This window comes from Eublepharis macularius, chromosome 1 (genome assembly GCF_028583425.1).
Source record: "Eublepharis macularius isolate TG4126 chromosome 1, MPM_Emac_v1.0, whole genome shotgun sequence".
Taxonomy (NCBI): domain Eukaryota; kingdom Metazoa; phylum Chordata; class Lepidosauria; order Squamata; family Eublepharidae; genus Eublepharis; species Eublepharis macularius.
The window spans coordinates 172,337,821-172,362,056 of record NC_072790.1 but is presented as its reverse complement, the minus strand read 5'-3'; the positions used below and the strand labels follow the sequence as shown (position 1 = coordinate 172,362,056).

General features: G+C 44.6%; 1 long non-coding RNA gene across 1 annotated transcript; it reads right to left on the bottom strand.

Moving 5' to 3' along the window:
• Positions 1-9,176: 9,176 nt before the first annotated feature.
• Positions 9,177-15,154, bottom strand: LOC129338393 (uncharacterized). The gene is made up of 4 exons (XR_008597947.1): positions 15,073-15,154; positions 12,864-12,984; positions 10,616-10,751; positions 9,177-9,670 (listed from the first exon to the last, which is right to left on the bottom strand). It is a non-coding gene; the product is annotated as an uncharacterized LOC129338393 (long non-coding RNA).
• Between the last annotated feature and the right edge of the window lie 9,082 nt (positions 15,155-24,236).

The window sequence follows — 24,236 nt, the reverse complement described above, 5'->3', positions numbered from 1 at the left end:
ATTTGTACAGCACCTTGTGGTGCAGAGCATGCAAGTGCTCAGCCACACATTCCTGGATCCTCCTCACAACGTCCTGGACCCTGGGGAACAGCTCTTTCTCATGCTCGAGTCCCTTAGCCAGGAACTGGTTGAGCCCGTGGATCAGGGGGATGACCTGACCCAGGCTGGCCTTGTAGGAGCACAGGAGCTCGGTGGCCTGCTTAAAGGGTTTCACCATCTGGGACATCTGGCTAAGGAATCTCCATCCATGGAGCTGAGGATCAGCTCCTCTCCCCTCCTCAAAACATCCGTAGATGACAGGATGTCCTGCAACAGGCCCCTCTGCTCCACCAGACGACATATCATGTTGTAGGTGGAGTTCCAGCGGGTGGGCAGGTCCTGAAAGGGTTGGTGCTCGGGGTCCCCCCTCCCCCTGCCTCTGGAACAGCTTGCGGGAAGAAATGATGCTGCGGGAGAAGTGGGAAGCGATGCGGTGGCAGCTGTCCAACAGATTGCACATCCACAAGGTTCCCTCGTCCCAGCTGTCCCTTGGCTTGCTCCCCAGCCCGATCACGTCCCTCATCACCAGGTGCAGCTTGTGCGCCATGCACACCAGGCCAGCCTCTTTCAGGGCTGCCAACATGTTGCTTCCTGCGTCTGTCACCATGTGTCAGGTCTGACTATGTTCCTTTATGTGATCTAACCAAAGAGACTCCATTTTAATCCTGTCAGTGTTTTAAGCTCTTCTTTTCCAGGTGACAAGCAGTCCAGTAACAGTTATCTCAAAGAAGAGGAATGTTATGACTACAACCTTTCCAGCCTTGGGAAAGTTTCACTCTCTCAGCTTCAAGCCGTTTGTTTTGAGAACTATGGGGGGAGGATGGGACTTGCTGGGCTGTGATATTCTGTACCTTAACCTTTGCCTGTCATTCGTAACAATACTTGTGTACCAGCCAAGATATTGCATCTTGGTCAGTGGACTATAATGGTTGTTTATATTCAGTAAAATCTTTTGGAACCAATGGACTCATGTCTAATTGCAAGAGATAGGCTGGATTGCAACTTTTAGTAAGCCACAGTCTGACATTTTGTTACGAATCTGCGCTGTATACCCTCGCACCTGATACTAGGCCCAGGGCGGCAGCAGAACCTCTGATATCCCTGCCTACGCCGAGGCAGTGGGGTTCGAGGCCGAGAGACACAAGGAAAAGGAGAGCGAGTGCAGTATTTACTAAGTCGCAAATGGATGGAAAATGAAGTGTCGGCTCGATAGCAGAGCATTCAAGTAGCCAACCGTGGTATCACTGGAATCAAGAAGCCGACCAATTAGAGTGGGACCGAAGAGGTTCAGAAAGTACCCAGGTGTGGGAAACCTCCCGTCGTGACGTGATGAGTTGGGACTATGCGGAAGTTACCCCGTGGACGGGGCAACACGAGCCGACTGAACAAAGTTGGGTACAATTACACAGTCGACCTTTAGCAGTGGATGCTGGAATTTTGGCGGTAACCAGATTAGCGAAAGGAATCCTGGTGGGGATATTGGAAGAAGAACAAGGTAACGGGGCCCGGGGCATGGGAGGAATTCGGCCGTGGCCTCAGGCGACAGCTTCCTATGCGGAATATATGAAAACTACCCAAGTTCCCAATGAACCTCTGCAGGAGTATTCTGAAACGGTGGGTGCCACGGCGGCCCCAGGACTTGTACAAATGTTAGAGGAGAGACTTTGTAGTATGGAGGAGAGCTTAGCACATGCTGTTCACCTGCTCTCCGTACTCGTCGGAGGATCAGAAGAAGGCCCCTCACAGGGAGAGGGCACCCGCAGCCGAGTTTTCAGCCAAGGTCTGGTGGCCCTGCAGGCTATTGTCCCGGGACCACGTACCTTCCCGAGGGAGCAACCGCTCCTACTAATAGACGATCTGCAACAACTGGTGCAGCCACCGGAACAACCTCAGGAGCCAGCAGATGAGAGACCGGAGGAACTACCCCCTGATGCGCTGGGAGGGCCTTTGGGAGGAGAGGAAGAGCCACTGCAAGAGCAGCCACAAGAACAACCGCAGGAGCAGCCACAAGAACAGCCGCTGGAGCTCCCGGTCCTCCCAGGAGAACCACCGCTACAGCCGCAGGAGGAGGCTCCGGTACTCCCACTGCCGCCACCACCGCCTCAAGGGCAACCGCTTCTCCCACGACTTCCAGCGCCTAGGCTACCTCCACCGCTAAGACCGAGAGGTCCACCTCCACAAGGGCCTCCAGCTCCGTGACCGCAGAGACCACAACCGAGGCCATAAGGTCTCCCAATACTGAGGCCCCAAGGGATTCCGCAGCCAAGGCCCCAGTACCCGCCGATACAACCGCCCCCGCGTCGACCTGACTGGCAGCCAAGGCAGGAACTGGTGCCTGTGCCTTACTACCCACTTCCAGCACCGGTTACTAGACCTCAAGAGTTACCGATGGGATGGGTAAAATTGGAAGCTACTTTCGACGGGGACCCCTCGAAGTTGGGATTTTTTCTAGTACAAGCACTGCAATTCTTCAATCGTTGGGGACACTTATTTGAAGATGAGGCCAGTCAAATCGAGCATTTGGGGTCCTGGTTGCAAGGAAAGGCAGCAGAATGGTATGTAGACTTGTACGAGTTGGGAGCCCCAGAATTAGATTCCCTACAGGGTTTGGTAGAGGCGCTCTGAGCGCAATATGAAGACCCATTAGAGGAGAGCAGAGCCTGAACGGAATTACAATCAATTAGACAAGGTAACATGTTGGCTAGAGACTATGTTACAAAGTTCCGACAGCTAGCCGCCAAATGTCCAAGGTGTGAAGAATCCACCAAAATAATTTTGTTCAAGCAAGGCATGAATCCCAGACTGTTGGATCGAGCCCTTATGCAAAATAATCCCCCCACACTCTTGGGTTGGATTCAATTAGCCTGTGAAGTGGAAAACCGTATGCAAGAAGTGCGTCTTGTAGAACAACAGCAAACGGCAGGGCACCAGCGAACTTCCATAATTGTAAGAGGGGGCAGGGGAGCAGGATATGCAGCTAGAGGAGCGAGAGATGCTAGATGGCAACAAGGACTGTGTCTACATTGTGGCCAAAGCGGTCACTTCGCAGCACAATGTCCACTCCGGCCTGTGCAGAGAACTCCATTCCCGCCAAGGCGCCCAGCCCCTGCCACTCTTCCCCAGCCGTCCCGCCCAACGCCCGCTCCGCGAACTACGAGAGGGAGAGGGATGTTCAGAAGAAATCCTCCCGAGAAAGGATTAGAGCTAGAAGTTATGGACTTTGATTCAACTGCTCTAATCGGTGAAGAAGCACCCGAAAGTCCTAATTCGGGAAACGAAATGGATCTGTCGTAAACGTACCCAAACGGCAGATCAGTCCAGTCATTTTTGAACAAATGGATGGCACTAATATGAATCCAGTCACCACCAAAACAGTACCTGTCATCACAGGCATGGGACAACATTGGGAGACAAGATCGTTTGTAATTAGCTCTACAGCGAAGTACCCTTTGATTTTGGGGAGCAGATGGTTGTGGGACCACAACCCAGACATAAATTGGACAGCCAGAAGCATCACCTTCAAAAAAGATAGCTGCAGAAATCATCGCTGGGACCAGAATTGGGGTAACAATCCTACCCTCATAGAACAAGCACTCCTAACCCAGGAGGAAATTAATCAAATACCTAAACAGTATAGAACCTATTTGCAAGCCTTCACCGAAGAAGAGGCCAACACCTTACCTCCCCATAGGAGGACAGATTGTGCAGTGGAAATCATCCCTGGAGCTACATTGCCCAAAGGTAGACTTTATCCAATGAGCCCAAATGAAAGAGAGGAGCTCCGAAAATTCATTGACACTAATCTCCAAAGGGGATTCATCCGACCAGCAAACAGCCCTCATGCTGCACCAGTATTGTTTGTTAAAAAGAAAGATGGAGGGTTAAGACTGTGCACTGACTTCAGAGGACTTAATGCAGTCTCCTCTACAAACGCCTATCCCATACCTCTCATCAGAGATCTACTCAATGTCGTGGCACAAGGTAAGATCTTCACAAAATTGGACTTAAAAGATGCTTATTTCCACGTTCGTATACGAGAGGGGGATGAGTAGAAAACCGCGTTCAATACGCCCTTAGGGCAGTACGAATGTTTAGTTATGCCTTTTGGCTTGGCCGGGGCCCCTTCGGTTTTCATGTCCATGATCAATGAAGTATTACACAAATTTTTATATAAAGGAGTAGTTGTTTACCTGGATGATGTGTTAATTTACTCAGAAACCGAAGAAGAACATGTACACTTAGTACAACGAGTATTAACTACTCTCATGTGCAATAAATTGCCCATCAAATTGTCTAAATGTGAATTTCACAAAACCAAACTTAGTTACTTGGGATATTGCCTCTCAAAAGATGGGTTAAAAATGGATTCAGGCAAAGTGAAAGCAGTTCAAGACTGGCAAACCCCCACAAATCGTAAAGAACTGCAATCCTTTCTGGGGTTTGCCAATTTCTATAGAGAATTTATACAAAACTTTGCCCAAATAATTCTTCCCCTCACAGAACTCTTGAAAACTAAAGACAATGGGGAGCAAGCTAAAAAACCAAAAGCAAAATTATTATGGACACCGCAATGCCAATTAGCCTTTGATCGGTTAAAGCAGCAATTCATATCCGAACCAGTGCTGCAACACCCCAATGAAAATCGCCCATTCATAGTACAGGTGGACGCCAGCGATACCGCGATTGGGGGCGTCCTCCTGCAGCGGGGGACAGACAATATTCTCAGACCTTGTGCATACCTTTCACGTAAATTTTCTGAAGCCGAAAGAAATTGGAATGTTTGGGAAAAGGAAGCTTTTGCTGTAAAAGCGGCGCTCTCCACTTGGAGACATTGGCTGGAAGGGGCCCACCATCCTTTTGAGGTTTGGACAGATCACAAAAATTTAGAAGCGTTATGCAGTCCTCGGAGACTCAACGCCAAACAATTAAGATGGGCGGAATACTTTTCAAAATTCAATTTCACCTTCAAATTCTTGCCTGGCAAAACTAATTTCCTAGCGGACGCCCTCTCGCGCATGCCCCAACTCAAAAGCAAGAGGGAGGAGACAATAGACACAGTATTTTCGCCTACCCAACTGGGGTGTGTGGTCACTACGCGCAGCCGCACAGCACAACCTCCTCACTCAGACCAGGGGTGGAGACTGAAACTGAAAAGCGAAGTCGAAAAGGAGGGGGAGAATGTGCCCAAAGAGAAATTAATTCAATCTGAACAAGGGGAATGGCTTTGGGGTGATCGATTTTATGTACCAAATAGTTTAAGAAAAGAAGTACTGCAACGCTGTCATGATGCCCCAACAGCTGGCCATTACGGATATTTAAAAACCCTTCATCTGGTCCAAAGACAATTTTGGTGGCCAGGCATGCGCAAAGACATTTCGCAATATGTAGCTTCGTGTACCATTTGCCTCAGTGCCAAAACGTGAAAAGGCAAACCTCCTGGACTTTTACAGCCCCTTGAAACTCCAAGTAGACCGTGGGAAATTATTTCTATGGATTTCATCACAGATCTTCCCCCCTCAAAAAACCACACCTGTATTTTGGTTGTAGTGGATCTATTTTCAAAACAAGCCCACTTCATTCCCTGCACTACTATGCCTTCGGCAAAAAGATTGGCGGATATTTTTCTGAAATATATTGTAAAACTCCATTCTTTTCCATCAAAGGTAATATTCGACCGAGGCGGACAATTCGTTGCCAACTTCTGGCGGGAGCTTATGCAACTGATGGGAATTGAACAAGGTTTAAGCTCCTCCCACCATCCGCAAACCGATGGACAGTCAGAAAAAACTAATCAATTATTAGAACAGTTTCTCCGTTGCTACATCAATTTCCAGCAGGACAATTGGATTGATTTATTGCCTTTAGCAGAATTTTCTTACAACAACAGTGTGCATGCGTCTACCGGAGAAACACCATTCAAAGTAGTTTATGGCTATCACTTTAAACCATTTCCTTTTGAAGCTCTTCCCCCCGCAACAGCCTCCAATGACGTTTCAGAATGGTGGGGGGAGGCAGCTCAACAATGGACTCTCATTCAACAACATCTTAACAAAGCTAAACAGGACTATAAGAAATACGCTGATCGCCATCGTGCGGCCAACTGGGAATTGCATCCAGGAGACCTTGTTTATTTGTCTACAAAAAAATTTGAAAGTCACTCAAACCAGCCGTAAATTGGCACTAAAGTATTTGGGACCTTTTCCAATTCGTAAAATCACCAACAAAGTGACTGTAGCACTTGATTTACCAAAGAACCTCCATCACGTCCATCCTACTTTCCACATCAGCTTGTTGAAAAGGGTCCCCCCAGCAGATCAATGGCATACCCGTGCTCCTCCCATACCAACCTTGATTGATGACCAAGTCCATTATGAAGTACAGCAAATTTTGGACTCTAAAATCAAACGTAATAAGCGGTTTTACCTCATCAGATGGAAGGACTTTGATTCTGGTTTTGATGAGTGGGTGGAGGCTATTCATGTTCATGCCCCTAGATTGGTAAAATCTTTTCACAATCTCTACCCTCTAAAACCTGGGGGACGGACATTTTAGAGGGGGCAGAAATGTCAGGTCTGACTATGTTCCTTATGTGATCTAACCAAAGAGACTCCATTTTAATCCTGTCAGTGTTTTAAGCTCTTCTTTTCCAGGTGACAAGCAGTCCAGTAACAGTTATCTCAAAGAAGAGGAATGTTATGACTACAACCTTTCCAGCCTTGGGAAAGTTTCACTCTCTCAGCTTCAAGCCGTTTGTTTTGAGAACTATGGGGGGAAGATGGGACTTGCTGGGCTGTGCTATTCTGTACCTTAACCTTTGCCTGTCATTCGTAACAATACTCGTGTACCAGCCAAGATATTGCATCTTGGTCAGTGGACTATAATGGTTGTTTATATTCAGTAAAATCTTTTGGAACCAATGGACTCATGTCTAATTGCAAGAGATAGGCTGGATTGCAACTTTTAGTAAGCCACAGTCTGACACCATGAAGCCACGGACAAACCCTTCTGCCCCCGCCATCCACTCCCTCAGAACCGCCTTCATGGTGGCGATGTTCTTCCCAGTATGGACCTCGTCCATCCCCCAGGCCTGAAGAAGAACCATCTTGTAGCCTGGTGTCAAGCATGGTGCCTTTTTTCGGGAAACAGTTCTTGACATGGGGTGGCAGAGATCCTCCGGTTGTCACCAGTGGATGGTGATGGCAAGGTAACCATGATGGCCGCCACTCCAGAGGTCAGCCGTGAAGTGGATGGTACAGCCTTTGGCAGCCGACAGCTCCCTGAGCACCATCTCTCACACAGACTGGTAGAGGGCAGGCAGGACTCTACGCTCAATGGTGCACTGTAACGGCACAGAGAACCATGGGGCAAAGTGCTGAAGCAGCCTTTGGAAGCCCACACCCTCCGTGATGGATAGGGGGAATCCTTGCAGGGCAATCATCTCCACCACCACACGAACGCCCGCCTCCTGAGCCCTTGACATCACCCTTTTCAACAGCACTATCCACAACCCTGATGGAACAACCTCCCCAAGGGCGGCCTGCCTGACCGTTCTGCTCCCACCGGCAGCACCCTTGAGGCAAGGCTTCTTGCTTGGGGTGGATTCCAGAGACCATCCCACTGATCCCTGTTCAGAGGAGCTGGTAGCCCTCTGTCTTGCTCCACCGAATGTTTCACTGGCTGAGGACAGAGACCACAGGCTCGGGTGCTGCATCTTCAGGTGCCTGGTCAGGACTGTTGATGACAGGTGCTTCGGGTCATTGCCCCTGCACACCAGCCCATTGCAGACACAGCACTGCACAACACGGAGGTCATTTGGAAGGAACTGAAAGTGCCTCCATGCAGCCAATTTGAACCGTGGCCCGCTAACTCTTCCTGGGGAGGGAGGAGGAAGGGTTGCTGTCTGCGCTGCGGAGCAGGCAACGGAAGGCAGAGTGAGGGGTGGACTGCAGGCAGAGACAGCACCAGGAGTTTGGGATGGGGACGAGATGGATGTTTCATCGAACCCAAACCATTCCTCCATGGATCTCTCAACCTCCTCCTCCTCAAACATTTGAAAGAGTTCCTCTTCCCCCACCAGCAAGAGCTCTTTGGCCTCCTCCACAGCCCCCACAGGTGATTTTTGGGGAGTGGGAGTCTCTGCTGCAGCAGAGCCCTGCCCAGCACTGCTTCCTGCTGGGCAACCGGTACAATCTTTGCACTTCCCCCCCACGACCACCCTTTGCCCTCACCTGAAGCCTCATTGTGCCAGCAAACAAGAAGGAGGATAGAAAAAGGGACAACACTGTGAGCCCTCAGCCGAGGTGCCCACGGAGCTTGGCCCCAGGGCTTGGCAGCAGCCCTGGAACCAGAGGGAGGGGCTAGAGCCCTAGCCCAGCACTCCCAGAGACCTGACCAGATCAGGCACCAATAATCAGGGTGAGCCCTCAGCCGAGGTGCCCACTGAGCTTGGCCCCAGGGCCTGGCAGCAGCCCTGAAAGCAGAGGGGATAGCTCCCTATCCCACCCACCACACACAGAAAAAAGCCCAGCTCCAATGTTCTCTCCCTGTCTCTCTCCCAAAAGTCTATAACAGCTCTCTCCCACTCCACTACTTGCTGAAAGTGAAACCAAAACTGGGAGCACAGTGCCCTTTTATAAGCAGAGGTCTGATTGAGAAATGCAGGAGGTCTGTGGTTGGCAGCCACAACTGCCTAACAGGGTTTGAAGGGATAAGATTGGAGTTCCCATGGCCACAGAACACCTCCTGCTCCCTCCCTCCCCCCCGGTGTCTGCTCCCAATTGTTACAATTTGCAGCTCCACGCTTGGAAGGAAGACCTGCCCATCAAGCTAAGTTGGGCTTTGATTGGGGTGTCCAGGGAGACAGAGGGAGTGCAGGCAGAGTTCAGGCACTCCCTCCGTCTGTTGCTGAGGCAATTGATTGAAGGCGCCTGAGTGTCTGGCTTCCCGAACAGCGGCCGAGCACACCGAATGAGGCTTGCGCCAATCACCTGTTCAGCTGGAATGGCACATCCTGAACAGCCCATTCGCGAGCAGCCAAGCGGCCTGTTCGGTGTTTTTTTTTCATTCATAATGCTGTTTGTGCCCATGTCTAGTCCCGCCCCTTTCAGTGGAGAGAGGTGGTGATGGACAGAAGAAGAGTTGTTTCTTTTTTTCCACAAAAATGTATTTCAATAATTTTATCTCAAAAGGCACCATTTTTATTTTAATGAAGCATGGACATTCACATGCTCCCCTACCTAGAATGTAATGGAACATATGGGTACACTCATTTAGATATTTTAGGCTACCTTTTTTCTGCTCCAGGCACTCAGAGCAGCTTGAAAACAAATGCACAAAGGCATACAACCCAAGAGCCCACAAGTACATCCCTAAAGTTGGTGATAGTCTTCAGTGGTGATAGGCCTGCGCTAGTGCTGTGTCTGCTGGCCCTATCACACAAATCCATGCCTGTGAACCACAGGGTATGATTCAAGCATCAAATCCAGGCTCCAAATACCTGCAGAAAGGAGAGGGGAAGATTTTCAACCGAAATTGTATTCAACTGGCTCATGTATTCTCCATTTCCTTCTGTCCTTGCTGCCTCTAAGTTCATGTTCCAAATTTCTGCGAAAACGTCATAACTTCCAAACTTCTGTGAAAACCATTATCAAAAAAAGAAAAGAAAAAATGAATGGAAAAGACTGGAAGTAAAAGCTTTGTTACCTGGCACTTCTCCAGAATGCTCAGTTACCCAGCATTGCCAGTTGGTAAGTTCTCTCCCCTCCCCACCCTGCAGCCACCACATGCCTGCATTTATGGGTGCACATGCATGTACGCTCTCTCCACTCCCGAATATGCCCCAAGCCAACAGCCAATGCTGTCAACTGATGTCAGACTTGGGTGCCTCCATCTCACTCAGCCTACCTTAATCCGCCAATCTGTCCGGAGCTGTCTCTATGAGCCCTGGACACCCTGGCCCACTGCCTGCTGAGTAGGACAGCTCTGTGGCTTAGGGGGAGCAGCTCCACCAAGTGTGGGGACTGTTACTATAGCATTCCCAAAGAGAGTAGGGTTTGGTTGTCTCTGATTCCTCTAGGTAGTGGGGGGGGAGGAGCAGAGTAATAAGCCTTAGTATCTAGTGCAGTAGATTAACCAGCAACCACCATTGTCCATGAGTGTCAAATAACAGCACTTCTACTGTAGTGCAGTTTTCTTTTGTAGTAGCTACTTACTACCCACTCTGTCCACTTTTGGTTTAATGTTTTCTTGTAGACACAAAAAAATCTAGAAAAATTGCATCATTTTCCAGTTATGGGATGTTAGTATGCCCAGCAGGTTGTGTTCCTCATGATAATCATTATATAACTGTGACAAGCTTCAGAGATCATTTTCATTGTTTAAAAGTTTGCCAACTGATTGATGAGATATTATATGCAGAAAATCATACATTCTAGTGTCATGTCATGTCATGATCACTCTGATTCTGAACTACCTTGCAAGAACATCTCTGTTTGCGGCTTGTGTCTAGGAAACATGGTACTCTGACTTGATTTAAAAAAATAAAAAGTCACCTACTGTTGAAGCAACTGCAACTTACCTTGAGACTGGGAACGTCCTGCATTGAATGCCTCTGCCATTACACTCTTTCACAGGTTTATGGCTTCCAGCCCATTCAGATTAAATCTCCCCATACTGCTCCATCAGTTTCTGGGTGTGTACAGAAGTACTGTATTCTAATGAGTATTAAAAGGAGGACATTCTGTTTGAGTGGGGTGGATACTATTTTGTGTTGGTAGTGGCAATACTGCCTATCTGGTGATAGTTAGATCTGAGCATAAGACTCATTTCCAGGACTTATATCTGTACAGTTTTTGCTTGTGGAAATTTAAACCCACCTGGAAAACAAGCACGAAAATATCCACCCAGAAATTAAATGACAGCTGCAATTGTTTGAAAGTATAGCCCACATTATTAGTGCTCATGGCAGCTTGATATGTGAAACTGTTCAGCAAGATGTGGGAAGAAAAATTACCAATGATGCAGTTAGGTAAATTTAGACTTCAAACATTAATGGTCAGATTTTCAGGGTCACAGGACCCATCGGCTTTAATAGGCACATGGTCAGGAGGTTACCATGAGATGGGATTAAAGTGATCCTTTCCCTTCTCTTCCATCAGCAGCACTTTCATCCCCTTCCCCCTCCCCACTGCAGTTCCCAACCTGCATGCTATTAGACTAGGTGGACCCTGCAACCCCCAATAACAAACTTTTCTGAGGTCAGGAGGGACTGCTAGAGGAAGGGAAATGCAGGAAAGATTCATGACTGTCAGTGCCATTGCAGGATCCAATCAGATGTATGTTTCAAATATGTAGTGACAACTTCTTTTGTGGGTCCTGTACTTCTGACCCCAGGTCTAGTTCTGATGGCGCCACTGAAAACATGTCCATTATTGGCTTCCTTTCATGAAGAATGGCATAGAAGGCTGAAACTGATGGAGTATTTTATCTCTATCCCAATAACCAGTTTGGGGTATGCTTTTGAAAGGATAATGACAAATAACCATAATAACATGAAGCCTGCCCCAGTATACGTTGGCATATGATCCTGTTCCTGACAGTCTCCTATGTAGGCGGCCATCACACCTCTCTCCTTAGTTTCTGTTGCCATGTTTTTCTCCCTATAATTATACAATCATTGGCTTGAGCACCAAGAGTATTTCTATGAATGAAAGGATTTCCTTCCAAGAAGTGTGATTTTCTCAGCTCCTTCATCCCTCTGCAACCTCGAATGTCCTCTGAAATGTTGCTCATAGGGAACAGGTGTACTGGTACATGCAGAAGACTTGTGAACTTGAGGCACTGGTGGTATGTCACAGTCTCTCCATTTTGTGCTCATAATATTTTGAAGGTCAGGCCTGAACATTCTGTTTTTTCAACATAAAATGTAACGTTTTCCATCTTACTATCTACCTTATCTGATCACAATGTCCTGTCATTGTACTGGGGAGTGGGTTAAACCATGCACCTGATACAGAAGTCTTTTAGGATGTTTCTTTATACTGCTTATCACTTGTCTTTGAATATGTCACTCCTCTCCAAGACCAACTAGGCGAAAACAAGTGTACAGAAGCAACCAGATAGCTTCTATATAGGTCTCAGAGAACCCCTTGTGACAGGGGCAGGGCACTCAGCCTTGGGTTGCAGGTGTCTCTGACTTCTCATCCCCAGCCTTATCCAGGGTGTGTGCCCTTTACCAATCCCAGCTGGTGTTCCATGGTGGTTTGGCTCTCCCTGGCAGCTGCTGCATGAGGTGGAGTTTAAATGCAGTCCCTGGTCATCCCTCTTATGCCTCTGTAGCATGGTGGCTGCCTCACAGGCTATTTGGGCAGTTCCAAGCCCTCTTGTGAGCCTTGGTCTCCTGGGGAAGTGAGCACCAGACAGGTGTCCGCCCATCGCTGTCTCCCGATGGAGCCTGCTTGTCTTCTCCCTCCTCTGACCTTCCACTCTCCTGCTTTTGCCTCACTCCTTGCTCGCATTCTGCCTCTCTCCTCACCACTACTCTGACCCTTTCTCCTGGCCTCTTTTCAACTTTCTACCTCCTCAGCCTATTTCTGCCCCACCAGCTATGCACCACAGTTTCTCCCAGCACACCTGCATTCCCTTCTGGCGAGGCTGCCTGAGGTGTGGTGTCATTCGGCCTCTCTGGGCTCCACTTGGGTCGTGGGTCCTGGTGCCATCCCCCAGGGCTTTGCACCATGCCCCAGTCCCATACAGTGAGTCGCCACACTCCTACACAGCAGAACCTCAGCCCAGGCTAACCTGCAGGACACTACTGTGCAACTGACCTGAACCAGGGTTCACCCATTGTCATTTCTTCAGGTTCCTGACAGCAATATAGGGATGTAAGCATATTCTCTGTTCTTGTTCATGTCTGTAAATTCAGCTACAAACAGAGGGGAAATCCCACTGAGGAAGAAATAGAATAAATTCAATAATCACAAACCATTTCGCAAGTATTAAATATATGTGCATTGAAGTAAAAAATACGAAGTGCTCAAGAGCTGTCAAACTGCTAACAATGATAGCATATACTTCATCATAACCAAATCCACACTAGTATGAATACAGTATAAATACAATAAATATGTAATAAATAGATAAACATCAAATAGAATTGTAAAATAGTTATTCATTCTTATCTTGCAGATGCTATCAGTCTATAAATCCACAAAGTATCTGTTGTCGACCAAGGTAAGTCTCACTCATGAAACATTCATTTTCTTGTCATTGCAGGAATTCGTGTGAAGTAGAACACATGAAGTTTGTTGAAAAATCATTAGGGGGCACCAACAGCCCCGCCTGCCAGATAAGCTGGCTAGCTACAAGAAGCTCATTTCAAGCATCTTCTTCAAGGGCACAAACGTTTTTGAAGACCTGCCATGTCTCTCTGAAATAATTGGCATAGACCTGAGCTGGTGATGTATTGATGTCCAGTTACCAGGCTGTCACTACATCTTACAACTTACCCAACCACTGCAGTCATTGTCCAAGACTGTTCTTTAAGTGCCCCCACCTTCTGAGATTGGGTAGGTGGCAACCCAAGAGAGGGCCTTCTTGGTTCTGGCACCAGGACTCTGGCGCTCTCTCCAGAGGGAGATTCATCTGTCCCCTTCTGTTGCCATCTTCTGCCATCTTCTCCTTCCTTTGTGCCCAATGTTTTAATTGTTCTAAATGTTGTCATTGTTTTTAAGTCTATGTATGTCTTTAGCTCTGTTTTTAACTGTTTTAATGATGAGTTGCTGCTGCTGCTGTTGTTTTGGTTGGTTTAAATGGTTTTAAAGTATGACTTTATTATGTATGTTTTAATTTGTTTACCACCTAGGTAACCCTTATGAAGGTAGAAAGGTGGGATAATATTTTGTTAAATTTTTTGAAAAGCATCCCTGTGGTTAGTTTTCCACCTTATCTCACCTGCAGTGTAGAGTATCTTGCTGTGCACATCGCAACCACCATGTAAGAGTCCCCAGACCTCCACTTGCAGGAACATTCAGGGGAGGCATGAAACATTCTCTGTATGATGTCACCATTCTAAGAACATTCTGTAGCAAGCTCTCTGTAGGAATACCATTTTCATTGGTATCACATGGGCAAGTGTAATAACTGTTCCAGCTGTTAAATAATAGTTGTGAGACTCTCTGCTCTTGCAATATGAACTGTTTGAACTGGTAGAACTGTTGATTGCATATGCAAGATTGTAAAGCCTTGTCCTAAAGAAAGCAAGCCAAAGTTACTGTATTACAGTAATCTGACACCCTGTAAATGGTGCAATCACTAGCTACTATGCCTCCTGAAATGAGCCATTAGAGTTTTGTTGCCAGGAATGAGGTCTGACTCTACACTAGGTAGCTGTCTCAAGATAGTAAGCCTGAATGTATTGCTACTTGTTCATTTCAGACAAATAAATGGAGCTTGTCCTTTTTGGTCACCTGTAATGTTGATCACTAGTATGCTTAAAGTAGAGGAAAATACTTGATGTCCTTGTCCATTGCATATCATTAATCAACTGAATTTTTCTAAGGTGCCACAATTTAGTACTCTCCTGGCACTCTTATCACATAAAGAACAGCAAGAATGTAACCCAAAATAAACAGTAGTGAAAGACTGATACATAAAGATTTTTACTACCTTATTTAGAAGGCTTAAATGTTTGTCTTCTCATTTAAAACAAATTATAATCACCCAACAGCATTCAGCTACCCAAATGCAAATACTAAAACAAAAACTTAGAAAGCAGCAGTTCAATATAGTTGCAAAATTACAGTTCATCCAAAGCCTTGGTGAATGCTGTGTTTAACCTGGCATCTAAAATATATTAACAAGGGTACCAGATGTATATCCCTGGGGAGTGTATTTCACAAGTGAGACTTAAAACAGAAAAGGTCCTGTCTCAGTCATACACCTACCTTACCTCTACAGAAAGCAATTTCCAGAGAAGAACCTCTGAGGATGATCTCAGCAGACAAGAAGTTTCATACTGGAGGAGGTAGCCCTTACCTTTTGAAACTGGAGACACTGAGGCTGCTATCAAGCACATCTGTTAAGAAGAAACAGAAACACATGGTGGCCTAAACCCTGCTTGAAAGAGGATAGGAAATCATATGCTGGCACAATCCGCCAGGAAATCTTTCTGTGTAAATACCATCAACACAAATAAGAGCTGCACAAAAGTACAAAGGTCTTTCGAATGGACTGTGACCAAAAATTGTGGACTCACCCATACAGTATGCAAACTAGTTATCTGTTTTTGTTGTTGTTTTTACTGTGTGTTAATTATTCTTTGGTCACTTGCAAATGGAAACCCTTTTTAAAACAAGTGTTTTGCTTCCCTATTCCCCATGCTGCAAGGTCTTAAATGGTGCTATAGGTTAGGGGCCCATGTGGTTCACAGTCAGCTTGCTCCATTCTTTCATCTGGATTGGCTTTAATTCAGAAAAGCATTAATGGCTTTCCACCCACCAACTGCAGCTTTCTCATGTCCTGCTGAAATCCCCAATGCCCCCCTGAAATGCTGCTCCGTGGGGATAAGAGACTCCCATGAACAACATTTTGGGGGACATTTTAGGCAGCAGAAAGGGGTTGGTGAGAAAGTCAGGCTCCACAGGCAGAGAGCCTTCTTTCAATGGAAACATTTTAGTGGATCCAAGCCACTGAGTGCTACCAAATGAGTTAACTGTTGCTCTTATATCTTATGTCACATTTGCAGAGGTTCTGAGGATTGTTTCCTTGAATTAATGAGTTGCCTGTTGACAAAGCCTAGGCATGCAAAGTTTCTCTCCCAATATTTAATCTTATTAGCAATATATTTGATACCTATTAAGCAGATGCCTACAGTACTAAAACTATTAAACTAGGAAAATGCTGGGACAGAAGTATCCTACAGTTTGAACTGTAAAAAGAGGTGGCATAGCTGGGCTATATCATGAGTCAACAATTTTAGTCCAGAAATAACCTTCATGAACGTGCTTCCACAATATAAATAAAATGGTTTCATTCTCAAAGGATAATAGTTACCTTAGGTATGGGGTGGTTCAACAGAGGAATTCTGATTGGCTACTGAAGAGGAGTGGTTATTATTGACTTCCACTTGTGAGATGTTTTTCAAATTGATGTGGTGATAGGTACCCTGTCCTGAAAGAGCTAACGCCCTCAAGATAAATGAGTAAACAAAATACAGTCAGTGAAATACTGTCAACAAATATCAGTGGGGCTAGTAGGCACGTATGTACCCTGATTAAAGTTACATACAAACTAACCAATAGAGCAGTTTGCCTAAGCGAAAAAGAAGACAACACAAAAATGAGTAGGCTTAGAAAACAACCATGTTTTACAAATATGTTACCCACAAACTAAATGATCCAGTATGCCAGAGGGGTACATTAATAACCCCAGTCCAGTAGAGTTGAGCATACTTAAGAAATCAAGAGTGTTGTCCTAGACCACAGATGAAAAAAAGTGGATATAGATATTTTTCCTATAGATTTTTTTAAGTGTGTGGTTAATCACTGCCGTGTATCCAACAGAAGTCTATACATAGAGTTTTCCTGCATTCCTCTCTGTTCTTGCAACCTGTATCAAACCCTTAGAAGATCATTCCCAGATCTGTGGGACTTTCACAGAAGAATAAATGTGTGGTTTGGGGAGCAAGTGAGGAGAGACAAAAGAAAGTAATAGTTCCTGTCCCTCAGCTGAGCTGCATTTGTGAAAGAGATAGGAAGAGCAATTTCATCCCCTTGCCCCGTCTCAGTCCAGCCCTCCACCCCAACTTGCACAGTCATTGCTCATGTCTCTTGATACTGGGAATGATAACTCTACGTGTTAGAAGAGGCTGTAGAAACAGAGAAGATAACATGGATAACTCCATGTTCTGCACCCTGATCTTTGGATACAGGCCACTGACATGTTTGAACACAAGTTCTTTTCATGGGGGAATTACTTCACAAGTAAAGTTAGGCATCACCTCATTAAAAGTCATCTTTTTATTATTTATGATTCCAAGACAATGTAACTCCTCCATACTGCTTGGCTAAGGACCAAATTAGACATGATGTTTTACACAAATTCCCAAGAGGGATTGGCAGCCATATTGCAGCTGCAAGTCTTGGTGGCAACTCCATGTAAAAGCCCAGAAAGGGCTCAGTTTGGATTAAGACTATGGCATGGGGGAGTGCTCTTGCCTCCCCCTTGCACCATTTTCTGGAGTCCCTTGTCCCTCTCATACCAAGATTCCAACAAGAGTCAAGGCCATGCAGTGCTGCTTAACATGGGGAATTTGCAGCTGCCATCTTGCAACTGGCAATATTTTTTTCGTCATGAAGGAGTAGAGCAGTAGGAGGGATTAACTCTGGTAGGCTGTCTTATTCATGGCTACCTACATGCTCAAATATGGACAAGAAAGTAACAGTAGTACTCACTGTGCTTCCACACGGGTAAGTCAAGGGAGATAACTTTTCATGTTACATCATAGTAAAATTATGATTGATAGGATGCCACCAACAACTGTTAGTAGCAGAGATGTCATTTATAAGAGTTAATAACAGAGATGATACCACTCCAATGGTATGTGATTATATGGTTACAATACTAACATAGATATAAATGTTCTTCCATGTACATCCATTCTGATAATTATTGCTAATAATTTCTCCCAACAGGAATTGACACTTTCAAGTGTCAAAAAGGGCTCTATGCAGGTACCAATAACAATAACAATAAAACATTTATTGAAACAACACTAAAGTGTTTGTGGGAAATATTGAGAAATATGCAGATGGAAGTTAAATATATCATTGGCTGAACAAATACTTGCAAAGAAATTTGCCATTGTAATAGTAAATTGTGGAGGGGGGACATTTTTTAAGTGTTTAGTTGCAACGATAAGCTATATTTTCACACAAGGCTCCTTCTGGAACACACACACACACACACACTCATATATAATATAATGTATGCATATATTTCATAGGATTTTTTTGTTATATTTGCATATAGGAAATAAAGATTCATGGGCTGAGGAAATAAACTTATTTTATACATTTTTTACATGTAAGCCAACCAATATATTGGTGGGGAGGGATAGAGACATTGACTACAATCCAGTAATTGAGCATGCTTACGAAACCAAAGATTTTGCCTCAGTCCATTGACAATCTTAAATATTTTTACAGCACAATCTGGAATGGATTTTTGCCAAAAAATAAAGATGAACACCATACACAACACAACATGCCAGAGAAGCCAATTAAAGTTTCCAGTGAAATCTCATAGTTGATGAGCATAGCATTTTATATATTTCCTTCAGATAAGAAGCTTTCATCTGCTTCCTCAATTTGTAAATCTGGAAAAAAGAAAGATTACATAAGACCAGTTAGAGGAACCAAACTGATAGCATTAGCAAGATATCTTCACAGCCTCTTGCCCTAGCAAACAACTCCTAAACATACAGAAAAACATGTTGCAATTCTCTTTATTTTGAACTACAGAACAGCAAAGCCCATAGAATTGCTGGCTTGTCTGCTCCATTCAGATAACAGTGTTTTAAAAGATAAAGTGTGCCATTGAGTTGCTACTGACTCATGGCAACCTCATGAAATTCCACCTCACTTTTTCAAAGTGAGAGATTAGCAGAGATGATTTGCCGTTGCCTTTCACTGCATAGCAGCCCCAGTCATCTTTGGTGGTCTCCTTTCCAAGTACTAAGTACCAACACTGCTTAGTGTCCAAGCTCTAACAAGATGGGGTAAGTCTCGGTTATTATTATTATTATTACAATTATTATTTTATTATTACAAAAAAAGGAGCATGCAGGAGAGGGGTACTGAACCATCCCTGTCCTGCACCTTACCTCCACTCATTTGGTTGCTTCACATACTCATCTCCACTTTCCAGCTTACTTCTCAGGTTTCAGAAGTAAAGGTGGAACTTAGTGGAGTGGCTCCTGACCCTATCCTCCCACTGCACTGAGCAAAGCCTTCCTAAGCCTAAAGAAACTTTCTCCAGCGTAAGTAGTTCTTTCCCCAATGGAACAGCCACTTAAATTGGAAAAAAGCCGCTCCAATACACCAGCGTTTCCTTAATGTCAGGTCTCTATTTTTAAGTCTTATGCCTCTCTGCCAATAGTCCCTAAGGCTACAATCCTATAAACACTTAAGCTTGGAATAAACTTCTAATATTAGGTGGCAGTCTAGGGCAGTCAAATTTTAGGTTTAATTGTACAGAAAAAAAGCAGGTAGCCATGTTAGTTCATAGCAAAATCTGAAATCAAAAGCCATGTAACAACTTTAATCAAAACCAATAAAAACAGAACTCTTCATCAGGCTGGATGTTAAAAACAAAAGTGGAATGGGGGCGGGGAGACATCTTTCTGGCCGTGATATTAAGGCCTCTTTGCCTGCATCTTAGGTCTATAGATCTACAACTGGCACAGGGAGTCAATAGCTAGTCCAAAATGTGTCCCTGGCATGCTGGGGAGAAGAAGCAAAAATCGAAGCCATACAGTTGAAAATATAACAACCAATAGTTGATCAAATGCCTTTCAGATGTCCAAGAGGATTCACAAGTCCCTTAAAAGGCTGATCACACACATTTATTTTATATAAATAAATATTTATTCTAACAATACTGGATAGTAATTTTAGTTGATACACTAAATAAAGAGCTAATAAAGCCAAATTGCCATAGCATTGTATAATAACTAATAAAATTCTTAACAAGGTACAAGGGTAGATTTTTCCTTCCTTTTTTTCAAGAATGAAGCATAGAAATGGATAGGAATGTACCAAAAATACTGGAAATGTGCCAGGAAGAGCCAATTGATGCAGTGGTTAAGAGTGGCAGGTCTCTAATCTGGAGAACTGGGTTTGATTCCCCAGTCCTCTGCTTGAAGCCAGCTGGGTGACCTTGGGTCAGTCACAGCTCACTCAGAGCTCTCTCAGGCCCACCCACCTCACAGGGTGATTGCCTTGAGGATAATAATAACACACTTTGTAAACCACCCTGAGTATGGCATTAAGTTGTCCTGAAGGGTGGCATATAAACCAAATGTTGTTGTTATTGTTATTAAAATGCACTTCACAATGTTAACTTCAATTTCATTGTATTCTTCCAAATATATAAAAAATTGCAGGAATGCACTGGAAATGGTAGGAAATGCACCAAAAACAACAGATTCTTTGTTTTCTCCAGCCTCATATCTAGCTATGGCCAAAATATAGAAGCAAAAATCTCAGGGATTGCTACAGTTCATTTATTTTATATGTTCATTATTTTAAAAACAAGAGCTAGAATGTCTACATAATGTCTGGTCCCATACACAGAGCTGGCGATACTCTCAATTTGGTGTTCTGTGCAGAGTGTGAGTCATCTGACCCGGGGGTGAAAAGGATTAATATTACTCAGCTGTCAAGGACAAATCATTACCTGGTGGGGTTTCGACTGAAAGTGACTCAGAGCCCCTGAAGAGGTGGAGAAATAATTAGAATGGCCTACTCGTGAAAGCTGGATCCAAATAACTTCTCAACAACTCCTCGGAATTTTCCTTCTAACGTGGCTGGCAGTTGGAAGATCTAATGGGCCTCCAAAATCAGAAAACCCATCATGCAGGTGATGCAATTGCTTATGGACATCCTCCTCCTTGAACTGCAGGTCATCTGGCCCTCTGGTTCAGAGTTGAACTTGAAGAACTGAAGAACCAGGGGTGATGATGATTAGAATGTAGGTAGAGAAAAATGCAGGTAGTGTCCAACCAATCACAGATGGAAGTGGATCGGAAATCCTGCAATCCTGTGGTGATTGCAGTGAAGAAACAGTATTTATCTACCATCATCACTCATGTCCACTCAGAGCCATCCAGCTGCATAGGAAGGTAAGAGGCCATTTACAACGTGGTCTATGGGAACCCATTGTGGCTAATTCTCTAATCACTTTGCAGCTAAAATCATTTGTATCATTGGATTCCATATTAATTATGGGTTGCCATTTGTCATGTTCAAATGAATACCTTTCCATTAATTCAACAGAGGACGTGGTTAGGATACTTGGAGATATAAGGCCAACCACTTGTCCATTGGATCCATCCCTTCATGGCTTCTAAAATTTGCCAGAGGGGAGGTGCTGATGGAATGAACAGAGTCTGTCGCTAGCTGTTCATTACATACTGACTTTTTACCTATTTTTATTATCTGTGACTTATTTTAATAGAATTGTATTTTAAAACACCTCAGGCACCATGTTTGGTTGAAAGGTGGTTTAGAAAGTCATTAAATAAATAAATATTTTTAAAAAAACCTTAAAAACCATGGCAGTCATAGATTAAATGTCATGATGGGTTAGCATTGCTCCTGGATGAGGGGAGGATGGGCAGTGGTCAACTAGTTACATTCTTCTGTCTCCTCATACAATCTTCCTCTAGCACCCACATAGCTTTATGCATGTTTGAATATTTCCCTAGCTGAAAGGTGGCTATGCAGAACTTTTATGCATAGGGAAAGTTTTGGGTAAGGGAGGATTCAAACATGCAGTTCTCATGTGCAGCTAGAAGTGCTACAATCTCTGAAAATACTTTATCATGATTCTATTTACTCTCAGTATGTGACAAAGCTTTCTGGAGAATGTAGGGTTCAGGGCAACATCCAGTATTGCACTTCTATACTCAAGTCTTAAAGCTGCCTTGAGTGTAAGGAGAGAAATCAGGATAGAAATGTTTAAGTAAATAAATTAAACAAAAAGACGACAATAATACAGGTTTGCCACAACCTGGTTTTCACCTTAGAACTAGGATTGCCGGGTCCCCCAATCCCCTGGGTGGGAGGTTGGAGACCTGGCACCTACCTTATGACTTCCCCTGTTGCTCGTATCCATAAGCACAGCACGTGCGTTCCCAGCTCCTGGAAGTGATGTCATTGTGCGGGTCACATGCTGCCCTAGGAGTGTTCCCATGCTCCCTCGGGACCAAATCAGGCTGGATTTGGCTGGATTCAGGCCTGAATTGGCCCATATCCCATCACTGTGGAGTGCGGGAGCCCAATCAGGCTGCTGTGGCATGCAGGAGCACACTGCACCGCCTGGGAGTGTGTTGTGCCGCCCCAGGAGCACACCATGGGAGGCACTTCCCACCCCCGGGGGGCAGGGACTGGAGGGTGGGAATGTGGGATCTCCTGCCATCAGCAGGGGACTGGCATCCCTACTTAGAACCCAATGGGCAATTTTAAATTTTTACTAATGTAAGTAATATATTAGTACTATAAGTATGTTCATGTTCTTATGCAGATTGAACAGGAGGCACTCCAGTATGTTTTTCCAAACTAGAGCCACTTCCCACAATCATGTCCAAAGGAGTGGTGATGACTCCTTTGACAGAACTTCTGCTGTTCCCCACCCCAAACACACACACACACACACACACACACACACCACAACACAGTTATTCTCAATCTACATTAAATATGTTGCAGGAGTTTCCTAGACATCTAATGGGTGGCCTTCATGATTATAGAATTGGCTATGTTTTCTTGTAACTAAGTTTTATTTTATTTATTTATTTTATTTTATTTGTAGTCCACTCTCCCTGTATGCAGACCATTCTTGCAGTAATGCTAGAACTGTAATGCTAGAACAATATCTCTTCTTGGAGCAAAAAAAGGGCTAAGCCATCTCCATCATTCACACAAATAAAGCTTTTGCTCTGAAGCAGCAGTTGAAGAAAACAAAAGAACTACGAAACTATGTATAATCAAGGACAGTTAGCTATAATTAAGCAACTGGATAAGTGCCAAAGGGACCAGTAAGACCAGACCGCACACCCATGCCTTTCTCAGCTTTCTTTCCTGAGCATCTTAAAACCAATTTTCTTTCTCAAATCTTTATTTGCATGGTGCATGTTGAGTTGTGCATGCATGTGTACAAGGTAGAGAGAGGTTGATGGCAGCTGTTTTGCTTAATTTGCATTCACATTAAATTTAAAATTACTACTACCTCCACTGCTGCCAAAGAGTTGAGGGAGTTGTTCCAGGGAGCTGCTGGCTGGCAGGAAAGCAGCAGTTAATTTGCTTTGTCATTGCTTGGTATTCAGCCAGCTGTGGTCTGTAAACAGCACCAGTGAGGGTTCCTTTGCTTTCACTCTTTCTACCTGGTGCAGAGTCTATGTACATTAAATGCAGTTTGTCCACTTGTCTGTCAACCCTAGCCCTGGCATGTCCAGCCTGTTTCTAACTACTGCAGAGGTCAAATGATACAAATGGGTGGAGGCTTGCAGCAACAGAGGAGTGACTTCTTGCAGTGAACACAGACCCAGGTTCATCTTTCTGCATGCACACATGTGTGTCTGTATGACTATCTGCATGGATTAACTATAAGAGCCCTCCTCTGGCTTAAGTGTTTAATTCTTGGAATATATACAATGGATATGGCTTATTTATTTAAAATATTTATATGCTGCCTCTCCACCTGAGTAGAGTCCCCACAATGATGAACAACAAACATTAAAACATTTAAATAATATTTAGATATATATATAAATAATAAATACAATAAAAACATAGACATATAAACAAACACATACAACCAGGGAGGAGGGCCAGTAAGAGTTTATTGGGAGTACACCAAATAAAACAAATCTCCCTGGGAAAAGAGTTCCAGAGTTTGGGTGCCATGACCAAGAAGGCCCTCACCTGAAGAAGAGCCTCTGAAGATGACTGCAGTGGTCAAGTAAGTTCATAAAGAAGTAGGTTGTCTTTCAGGTAAACTGGTTCCCAACCTTATAGGGCTTTGAAAGTCAATATCAACACTTTGAATTGTACCTCTGAAGAAAAAGCATCCTGCCCAAAGGAAAACATACCTGTTCACTCTGATCATCTTCAGGCCTTTGCAGATGACTGTGGCATTTGGATTCTCTGCTTATCTACAGAAGCAAGACCACTCCAAGTCATGTACAAATATATATATTGAGATACTTCAGCTCCTTTGGATGATCATAGGTAAGGGAAAGTAGATCTCTCTCTGTGATAGTTATATATTGGGAATGGTCATAGGTGCAGCTTTTTCCAGCTTTGTATTTTCCACTATTCTGTCCTCTACATCACTATTAAAAGTTCCTGTGCAGCTAGGGTTACCAGGTCCCCTTACCCACCCACCCCATGTGTAGTTCTGTGGCTGCACAGTGACAT